At 45.3% G+C, this 10,102-nt stretch overlaps 1 long non-coding RNA gene across 2 annotated transcripts in view; it reads left to right on the top strand.

Annotated features, from left to right (window-relative positions):
• The window catches only part of LOC126515650 (uncharacterized), a 63,949-nt gene extending 55,449 nt beyond the window's left edge, over window positions 1-8,500 (top strand). The window contains exons 5-6 of one of the 2 annotated variants that reach the window (XR_007595900.1): window positions 5,870-5,910; window positions 6,016-8,500. This is a non-coding gene — a long non-coding RNA (uncharacterized lncRNA). The remainder of the gene's footprint in view (window positions 1-5,869; window positions 5,911-6,015) is intronic. The other variant, XR_007595901.1, reaches the window with a different exon arrangement.
• The last annotated feature ends 1,602 nt before the right edge of the window (window positions 8,501-10,102 follow it).

The following is a 10,102-nucleotide window of genomic DNA, read 5'->3' as shown; positions in this document are numbered from 1 at the left end:
GTCCCGGAGGGATTTACTCACAGATGTAGTTAAAATTTGCCTTTCTACCGTTTGTTCTTCTTCATCAGAATTTAGAAATTCCTCAATCTTTTCAATTCTATTCACCATTGCCTTCTGCAATGTCTGTATCTCCTGTCCAGAATTATGTTCCAAAGCCTTCATTGAGGATTCTAAAGTATGAAGTTTGTCCATTAGTGATAACATCTCATCTTTGGACATAATTTTTATGGCATAAACTGTGCCTTCTTGTATTGACAATCTTTCTGCCAATCTGTCATAAGCTTTAGACAAAATCCGATTGTCACATTCAGCAGTTTTGATTCTCTCAGTTAATGTTTCAGTTCCTACAGAAAGGGACTGAAGCTTACAACCCAAATCAGCTGTTCCCTCTTCCATAGTAATGAGTTTCTCCTTAATATCAGCCACTAATCTTTCACTTCCTACAGAGAGGGATTGGAGTTTACGATCCAACTCAGCTGTTCCCTCTTTCATAGTTATGAATTTCTCCTTATCTGCCTGAACCTTTTCTAAATTTTTTTTCAGTCACCATTGTCTTGTTAAACAAAGTTCTGTTCTCTTTCTGTAGAACTTCAAACTGATTCTTGAGAAGATCGTTGTCATGCTTAATCGTTTGTAGATGTTTCACCTCTGCCTTAAGAATCCTGGATTCATCTCTTAAAGACTCTATCAGACTTTTGTTGTCAAACCACTTAATACCAAGGAAAACTACTAATCCCAGAAGGATCCATAGATGTGGGGTGCTAGACACCTCTTGTAGGATCTCCCACATGGCACACTCAAAAAGACTGTTAATATCCTGAATAGTTATATTCTCAGCCATTTTATTTATAAAAGGAAAAAATTTTTTACCTGCAATGACTGGTTCCTGCCAGAGGTGGCAAAAGAGTCCACTTGAGTCCACGTGGAGAGCCGGTCTGAAACAACTCAAAACCAAAATTTATTCAAAGTGACCCCTTCCTCTGTGGCGGTTTGTGTTGTAAAACCGCAAATATTTAAGCTTCCGTGTTCCAAACGTCAAGGCAGAGAGGGAGGGGCTAACTCCTCTGGCGCTGCAATTGGGCGAGTGGAACAAAGTGCCGGCTGTGGGCAGCTCGGGACCCGTGGCGATGGCCTCAGCGCTGCCCCGGCCAGGCCTAGGGCGGGCGGGCGAGCGAGCGGCCGGCGCTGCGGCAACCACGATGGCCCAGGACCTGCTGTGAGCGCAGCAGGCTACAGGGCGGGGGCAAATGTGCCTGAACGTTGGACGCCAAAATAGAGTGGTGGCTTAGATTAATGTAGACAAATTGTGTAGGTATTTGCACAACTTTAATGAAAACAAGACTCACGAAACCAAGGTTCCAGCGAAGTACAAGAAGCAGGAAGGGAAGCGTGGCTTCTGAGTGCCCAATTTATCAGTAAACATTCGCCCGAGGGGAGCCCAATGGGCGGGCTTATCCCTACACCAGTGCTCTCTGTCCACCATGATGTCAGCACTCCTTGAATCTGTGCGCCTTGGTTCAGAACCATCCTAAACGCTTCTTGAAAGGATGAAATCAACTTGGTCAAATGAACATCTGCATTAGTGAGGATGTCTTTCTGTGATCTAGATGCACGCTGATACTGAGAACAACTTGCCACCTAGCAACACAGACTGGAAACCTGGGAGCTTGGGAAATGGTACTCTTCTAAAGAAAAAAAAAACTTGATTCTCCTTGTTTGGTCTCTTTCTTTCAATTTTTTATTTCTATTCAGCGGATAAAACAACAGGGGTACAACTAAGATGAGCAGGAAGGACACCCCTTCCCAGAGCGCATACCAGAAAAAGATGTCTCCACTTCTGCCCTCTTCACTCCCATCCTCAGCGCAGGCGAGCTGAAATCATGCCTAGGATGAAGGAAACCCCAGAGGAACACAGCTGTATCCCAGCAAGTCACTCTCTGCTCCATCAGAAAGGGGAATTTTTTGGACTATCAACTATTTTTACTTCATCTGCCATAAAAAGATTGTATTTTTTGAGGATTTCCACAGAGGAGAAAGGACACTGGGGGACGAAGGACGTGACTCTGGAGGCTGGCAGGGCGTGGGGTAGAAACTTCTCCACTCGTCTTTGTCTTCAGTGTTCTTATGGCTCTCACTTTGGATTCCCGGATGCTTTCCTGTGCTGTTTTTGAAACCAAGCCATAGACATTTCTCAGAAACATGAGAACCACATCCAAGAGCGTCTTCTATTATCCCCTTTTTAACCTGAGCAGCCTTTGCCTGGCTACATCATGAGTTTCTCTGTGTAACAGAAGTTAAAGAGTGCACCGCTCATGTGGGCTATGCAAATCCTTTTGATTTCAAGAGAGGCAGTTCTCCTACAAGAGACCGTGCTACCCCTCCATCGTCTTTATTGTCTGACTTTAGACCGCGACACTTTTTTATACAGCAGGATTTCTTCTCTCATAAAATAAAGACAGCTCTTTCTTCCCTGCATATGGTGGTGAACAGAAGAAAGGCCAGTTCTACTCAGATAAATACTGCTTACCAAGCAATATAACCACACAGCAGAGGACTCTGTTTGAGATTGTGGTTTTAGGGTTCAGGCTATTTGAATTCCATTTGCTTAGCTGACTAATCTTTCTCTTTGATAACACTGGTTAGAATTTTCCTTAGATAGAGGAAAGGCAAAATGATAAGAGCACATTAATACGTTTGTAATTCCTTTAAAGGTCTCTCCGGCTACCATGCAGAGAGCAGTCTAGGGAGGAAAAGACCATCACAAGAGGAGACCACTGTGGCAACTGGTGCATGAGCCACATATGAGGCAAAACCTGACTTGAGAGGTCAGCTCATTTATACAAGTTGTGGAAGTCAACACGCATTTCACTGACGCCAACTTTACCTCCCTTTCCTACCCTACCAGAGGGCAATCATTCAGCGCAAACTCTGAAACAGCACTGCCTTGCCTTTCTTCCATGCTAGCTTAGGCCACATGATGGGAATGGCTTGGGTAAAGTACATGGTTCTTGGCCTTTGTTTCCTGATCTCGGGAAATGGAGCAAATGCCAGCACCTGCCTCGGTGAACTGTCCTGACTCACAGGGGACATGGACGTGCTTCAGTGAATTGTCCCGACTCACAGGGGACATGGACCTGCCTCCGTGAACTGTCCCGACTCACAGGGGACATAGACGTGCAGTATCCAGAATAGTTCCTTCCTAGAAGTAAGCATTGCCTACATTTTTGCTGACCACATCAAGGATGTAAACGGGACAATGTGGCTCGTGGCCCCTAGAGGACAGCAGAGGAATAGTTACAGAGGTGCACAGTGCAGGTGCATGCAAGTTACCAAAGATGAGGCGTTGTCTGAGGAGAAAAATACTGAGGAGAAAGTTGCTACTTGGCATGCAAAATGGAAGTCGAGCCAGAAATAGTGGCATATTTGGTCTGGGGAGTCTTTATAATAGCCCAAAGAGTCAGTGTAGACAAAGACATGGGTAAGTGAGCTGCTAGGAGGGGCCAGGAACAAGCATGGGAACACACTTCTAGGAAGGCACACTCATAGGGCTAGCCAGCTGACCTCGGCTTTTGAGGTTGGGGGCTGGGGACTCTGCTTTTTCTCCTGGTGACCTAGGCTTTCTTGAAGCATACCACATGGGTTACAAGTGTGAGTATCCAGGCAAGGACAGAAAGAAACTGCATCACATTTTGTGGCCCAGCCTCTGACATGATGTTTGTCACAAACCTGCCTATTTGAGGGGCATGGGATATTGGTCTCACTTAGTTTGTTCATTTTCTTCCATTATATATTTGTCTTGTTTTTATTTCTTTGTTTATTTGGCTTTGTTTTACTGTTTGTTTTGAGTCAGAGGGTCACTATGCAGGCCAGGCTGGCCTTGAATTTATCAGCTCTCTGCCTTCTAAGTGTGAGGATATAGACATGTGTTCTCATGCCTGACTATACCTCACCGTTGATGTGAGAGTTTAGGGAAAAGATTCTGGAAAAACATAACATGGGAAATATTTTGACCACTTTATTTATTTTTTTTTTTTTGTTATTTTGAGACAGGGATTCTCTGTCTAAGTCCTAGATATTCTGGAACTAGCTCTGTAGACCAGGCTGATCTTGAACTTACAGAGATACCCCTGCCTCTGCCTCCCAAGGGTGGGATTAAAGGTGTGTGCCACCACCGCCCGGCTCGCTCATTATTTTTAAGACAGTCAAGCATCAAGCAATTTCCTAGAAATGCATGCTCGAAGCTATCTTTGATTTTCATACACAAAGCATAAGCAAGTGTGATTGAAAAACACACCCCAAGTTCATCCAATCTCACTGCCTCCACTTCCCTAACAGCAGCCACCAGAGATGCAGCTTGGAGCAGCCTGGGTACCACTCAGTGGAGCAGCCTGAGTACCACTCAGGGCTCTTCCCTCAGCTGTAGCCAGGATCCTGACTGACTCTGCAGGAGAGGATGGCAGGATGGTCAGTGTGAAGATAAGTTCAAGTCCATTAAGGAAAGGATGTTTTCAAACGCCCTCAAGGCAGGGATCAAAACCACAACGCAACATATTATAACAGTCAGGGTCTAATTGAGAATGTAGACCATACTTGTGCATGTGTGCGTGCATGCATGCGTGCAAGAATGTGTGTGCGAGGCAATGGAGAAGTTCCCTGGGAAAGTACCAGCCTGGGTTTCTGATACAGCAGAAAAACACGGTTGAAGCTTCAAGGATGCTTAACAACATAGAACCATTCTGGCCATCAGGAGATAAAATTGCCACAATTCAGCTGCAATTTCCTCATCTCTGCACGCTTTGAATGTTTAAATGATTTCATTCACACCTAGGTTTAAAGATTACATATATTTTTTTTTAAAAATTAAGTAATATTTTAAAATTAAGACATGATTTGGTTTGCTCACATAGCATACCTTTTGAAAAATATTTTATGTGCAAATGCCTGTTTGCTACATGTATGCACATAACAACATGTATGCCTGGCTAGGAGAGTTGGCAGGTCCTCTGAAACTGGAGTCCCACCTGCCTCCCACTACCTCCCACCTGCCTCCCACCTACCTCCCACCTACCTCTCACCTGCTTCCACCTGCCTCCCACCCACTTCCACCTGCCTCCCACCTGATTCCCACCTACCTCCCACCTGCATCCCACCTACCCCCACCTGCTTCCACCTACCTCCCACCTGCCTCCCACCTGATTCCCACCTACCTCCCACTACCTCCTACCTGCCTCCCACCTACCTCCCACCTACCTCCCACCTGCTTCTACCTCCCTCCCTCCCGCTTCCACCTGCCTCCCACCCACTTCCACCTGTCTCCCACCTGCCTCCCACCTGATTCCCATCTACCTCCCACCTGCCTCCTCCCTCCCTCCCACCTGCCTCCCACCTACCCCCACCTGCTTCCACCTCCCTCCCACCTGCCTCCCACTACCTCCCACCTGCTTCCACCTGCTTCCACCTGCTTCCCACCTGCCTCCCACCTGCCTCCACCTGCCTCACTTCTCCCTCCATAGCCTCCCATTTGCCTCTCACCTGCCTCCACCTGTCTCCCACCTGCTTCCACCTGCCTCCACCTGCCTCACTTCTGCCTCCATAGCCTCCCACCTACATCCCACCTGCATCCACCTGTCTCCCACCCACTTCTATTTGCCTCCCACCTGTCTCCCACCTGCCTCCTACCTTGTCTTCTTGCCTTTTCTTTTTCTCTCACCTCTTCCATACATCTCCAACCCTGCACAGTCGTGGCCACCTCAGCTGCCCAGTGCTTCCACCATGACCACACTCTGGATCTTCAGCAGGCCTTTTGCTGCTGCCACCTGCACCATGGCTGATGCTCCATTGTCTTCTCTTTGTTCTTCTCTTTGTTCAGCCCTCTAGTGCTAAAAGGTGGATGAAGAAAGTAACATTCAGGTAAGCTGTTTTACTGAGCCTAATGTTGCAGTATCAAAGGGCATTATATGAGGCTAGCTCTTAAATAACACAAAAATGACTCAAGTTGTTTGATTATATTCCTAGGAAGTTGGGATCACATAATGCAGCATGACGATGAAGGAATGTGTTCAGCCAATCACAGCAACAGCTTCCAGTCCCACCAGGGAGGCCTCTCAGGGAAAAGGGATGAGCAATCACCAGCCTTGCATAGGATTAATCACAAGTCTCCCCCCATTGCACCAGTCACTTGCTTCTTGTAGAATTATGGAGGAAGAGGAGATGGCCCTTCTCCCATCTTGTATGAGAATAGCGGCAGCCATCTGAGGTTCGCAGAGGATTGGGGAACCTGAAATCCTGTCTCCGAGATGTGTGCAACTTGTACAGGTTAGTTTAGCTGAACTTGTGGTTGGAGCATGGTCTCCAGGAGGAGGATTTGTGGATTTGTTTGTTGTGTTCTTTATAGCCGGGAATTAAAGATGGCAAAGGCTTTGGGGGGATTAGAGTAATATGGAAACTTGACGAATAAGGAAACACAGATCCAGCAACGGAATATAGACCCACTGAGGTAAGGGGAAAGTCAGCATGTTGTCTTGAAGGTAGAGGATGGATAAATGACTCTGAATTAGGAATGGGGCAATTGTTGATGAATTTGGGAAGGTTAATGTCTACAGAATGGTAGAAGGGCTTGATTAGAGCAGGCTCCCACAGATCAGGGAGAAAAGGTACCACAAAAACAAACAACTATTCTAGGTTTAGCTTTCTAGGTGAACAATTAAATTGAGCCTGCCAATAGAGGAGAATTGGGAATAAAACTTTTTTCAGACTAGCAAAAATTAGCATATTTATATGCTGTTGAGAATAATCCACTATTTAGACAGTTCATGGTGAAGGATAAGGAAATAATTATTGTGGGGTACATCCTCTAGTAGGCAAGGAGAAGTGTTCAATGCACATTGTACAGGGCAGAGGAGCATGTGGGTAAGGAGATGGAATGACGGCGCAAGAGGAAGCCCATGGCTGGTGCTTTCTCTATGAACTAGCGAGCAAGTTCATGGGTTAGAATGGGGCTTCTGTCAGCTGTGTTTTCACCAACTGGACACAAACCTAGACATAGCTTGGAAGAGTGAATCCTAATTGAGAAAATGCCTCCAATGGATTGACCTGCAGCCTACCCACTGTGGGCGGTGCCATCCCTTAGCAGATGGTCTTGAGGTGCATAAGAAAGCAGGCTGTACAAGCCACAAGGAGCATCCTTCATGGCTTCTCCTTCAGTACCTGCTTCTGAGTTCCTGCCTTGGCTTCTCTCAACAGACATTCCAGGCAGATGTTATTCAAATATTCTGCTTAAGAATAATGTATTCACTCACAGTCCTGTGTGTGAACCATGTGAAATATACATAGATATTCACTTCACCCCAATGAGGAGACACTGTCCTCTCTCCCATTCCTCTCTGATTTCCATCAAGGGCTCTTAGTTCCAATGACTTCGGGAAGATATTAAAGCAACATGCATGCCAATTAATGTCCTTTCTTGCCAAAAATTAGAAAAGAATTGGATACTCATTTTCTGCCTTCTGATACATTATGAAAATCTTATTTGTTTTGTTTGCTGGTTTGCTGACAGCCAATATTACTTGCTGTTTAGGAATCCCTCCCCCCTTTTCAAATAGTCCACGTAACCATTGGATGAAATTTTATGCAATGCCATGGCTTCAGATACCGTATGTGGGCTGGTGAGTTCTCATTTGGATACTGTATTTAGCTGCCTGATTGGCCTTTCAATCTTAATGTCTTCAATGAGCATCCCTAAGAAGAACTCTTTTCCTTCCCATCTTCCCTCAAGCACACCTGCTCCTCCTCCATCCTCATTTGGGCCATTTCTTATGCCAAATATATGGTCAGTATTTGATTTCTTCTTCTGTCTGTGTCTGTCTCCTTCCCTCCCTTCCTCTTTTCCTCCCCTCCCCTCCCTCCATCTCTCTCTCTCTCTCTCCTTCTATAGTTGAGCAGTTGCCTGTGAAAGCCAGAAAAGTTGTTGGTTCCCTGGAGCCAGCATTATAGACAGTTGTAAACTGCCCAGCATGAGTGCTGGGACCTGAATTCAGATCCTCTGCAAAAGCAGTATTTACTTTTTATATGGGGCTCTGACCCATCAGCAAACCTTGTGATAATGTTGCTACTGTGATGTTGAGATAATGCAACTGCTCTCTTTCTTCATTCACTTCCCACTGCACACACCAGGCCAGTGAAATCTTTTAAAAGTGTAAATCAGAGCATTGAATTTTTTCAGGTAAAATCCCAAGCAGCCTTCCATATACAATCTTAACAGCGGCCTTTAGAAATAATGAGAACTGTTTGGTGCCGTCATCCCAGCTCATTCCAAACACCCTTTCTCTTGCTGTTTTCTGGCTCCGCAGGGCTTCTGTGGGTTTACTGCATAGGCCAACCCAGTTGGTTTTGGAAGCTCTTGGTCATTCAGGTCATTCAGGTCATTCTTGGAGAGGAATTCAGATTCAGCATCCCTTCTTCTGTGTTACCTTAGTTCTTCTATCATATTTACCACCTCTGGTGTTTTTCTTGTTCACTCACTCACACCCAAACCTCTCAGAACTACAGACCCTCTGCAGGTCATACTCTTGACGTAGTCAGAGCTAGGCATGGCTTTTAGTACTCACTAGACAGATGGATAGATGGATGAATGCAGAGAAGTAAAAGGAACTGAGAGAGACATACTGGCTATAGCCTTTGTCTCTACAGCATGTGATCTCCCAGTCTACTTAGTGTTCAAACAAGAGTATCACGTGACTAAGCAGTAGGCTGTGTGGTATTGATTGCAAGTGAGAAAAGAGTTCAGAACAGTGTGGGAAATGCAGAGACCTGCGCTCTGGGCCTCTCTTCCAGTATTTGCATGTGGCTCCAGTATGCAAATCACTAACTGAATGTATAGACTTTCCATTCCCATCACTGTGGCTGCAGCAGGAGTTAAACTACGCTAGAACTGATGGTAGCTTTGGTATAAACTGCCTGTCCAGCCAACATTGTCCCAGTGCCTTTGTCTTTGTGTATGTTTTAAGTCTTTCTGAAACTCCTCAGTAATTGAAGCTAACTTCTGCCTTCCTTAAACAGCAACAAAACCAGCAGCAGAACATACACACACACGCACACACACACACACACACACACACAATGACTTTTAAGTGGATGACTTTTGTTTTGCTTTTGTACAGAGTGTCTCACACTGTGTGGCAAGGAAATCTTGATTCTCCTGCCTCAGCTTCAGAGTATTGGGGTTGCAGTCTGCTCTGCCTGCCTAGCTCCTTAAAGGCATTTTTTCCTTTTCCTAAACATGAATTCATAGGTAGTAGGCAATGCAGTGAGGACTTGATGCCAATATATTTTTTCACATAATTGACTTTTTGTACCTTAACTGATTACACTATTTTTATTTTTCTGAAGCATAATTCTTCTTAGAAAGAAAATCTTTCGGAAACTTTCACCTCTCATTCATTCAGTAGAGCATCTGAATTAAAGCTGTGGTTGTGTGTTTACTAATTAACTGAGTTACTAACTAATGCTATGGTCATCTGTTCATGTGTAACTGTATCCACTCCCCCAGAAGTTTCCTCTGCATTCATCATAGAAACAAAAGCGAACATCTTAAGTGAAGACTCCCAAATGTTAAAAGAATTGTTTTCAATGATACAGTTTTCAGTTGAAAAGTAAGAAAGGACTGAAGAGTCTGCCTTAGCATAAGAGAGGAGCCCCGGAGTGGAAGGTGGGTGATACTCAACACCTCTTCTTCTGGAACAACTTGAACACAGTCAAGAGGCCAAGGCCCACTGCCTCTGCTCAGATAAATGGCTGGCACAGCACAAGCAGTACATCTTTCCTGTGGTTGTGGCATGTCTGAAATTGTCAGCTTTGAAATCCTTGATCATGTGGGTTCATGGTAGTCTGCTCTCTTCTCTCAGAGATGCCTCTTGAACTCAGCTACTTTCCTGATGTGGGATTTCTTTCTGTATGCTGTGAATAGCATTGGTTAATAAAGACCTGGCTTGGCCTGGTAGGGTAGAACAGAGGTAGGCAGGGGAAACTAAACTGAATGCTGGGAGAAAGAAGGGCAGAGTTAGAGAGAAGCCATATAGCCCCACCGGAGATAGACACCGCAACT

The sequence above is a fragment of the Alexandromys fortis genome, unplaced genomic scaffold (assembly GCF_014885135.2).
Source record: "Alexandromys fortis isolate MF-2015 unplaced genomic scaffold, M_Fortis_MF-2015_v1.1 scaffold_154, whole genome shotgun sequence".
Taxonomy (NCBI): domain Eukaryota; kingdom Metazoa; phylum Chordata; class Mammalia; order Rodentia; family Cricetidae; genus Alexandromys; species Alexandromys fortis.
The sequence above is the reverse complement of the archived record's forward strand: the minus strand, read 5'-3'. Positions and strand labels throughout refer to the sequence as shown.